Source organism: Gobio gobio (genome assembly GCF_949357685.1).
Source record: "Gobio gobio genome assembly, chromosome: 2".
NCBI classification, from domain to species: Eukaryota; Metazoa; Chordata; class Actinopteri; order Cypriniformes; family Gobionidae; genus Gobio; species Gobio gobio.
This window is the reverse complement of record NC_137098.1, coordinates 59,671,695-59,672,448: the sequence shown is the minus strand read 5'-3', so window position 1 is coordinate 59,672,448 and position 754 is coordinate 59,671,695.

Below are 754 nucleotides of genomic sequence, written 5' to 3'. Positions count from 1 at the left end.
AATGTGGTGTAATACTACAAAAAAATATAATCATAACCTTTATCTCCATAACGAAATTCTAGATGGCCAGACAGTGATTCATCTTTTATAAATCGTTAAAATATTAATGTCTGTGATGCTGTGAGCACAGAGACTGTTGTGTAGAGTGTACGTATTTAAAAGATTTAACTTTTTTAAATGTTTGATGTTTAATATGAATAAATAGCGCTCATAAACGGCCGTCGACGGCATTCTCAAGTGAAACGAGTTGAGGCTTGGACCCAGAAACGCCGTTCCTTACGTCACGACTAGACAAGCGGATACGTGCGTCTGTTTGCGTTCCGCCGCCTCGCGCTTGCGTAGAAATCAGCATACATGTTTTATTTTGTGAAAAAAATTAACGTGGAGTCTACCATGATAAGGTCCTGCAAGTGCAAATAAATCAAATGATACCCATGTAATTGCTCTAAAGAAAGATGAAAAATCGCCTTTTTAGGACCACAAACAAAAAAATTCTTTATTTTCTTATCACAAGATACATTAAAGGATACAGAGACACTGGAATATTAAAAAAAGTTTGAGTTGTGAGTTGAAAGAAAACTGAAATCCTTCACACCCTTGAATCAAACCCTAAAATCAACCAGTCTTCCCTCCCCAACTCTTTCCCATAATGGAGATCAACGTTAACATGTTTTTTTTTTCTTTTTTCAAGCTTTGCCAAAATATTGTAGGGTCACAAACCCCCTTCATAAAAAACTGGTGACACTTAAAAGGG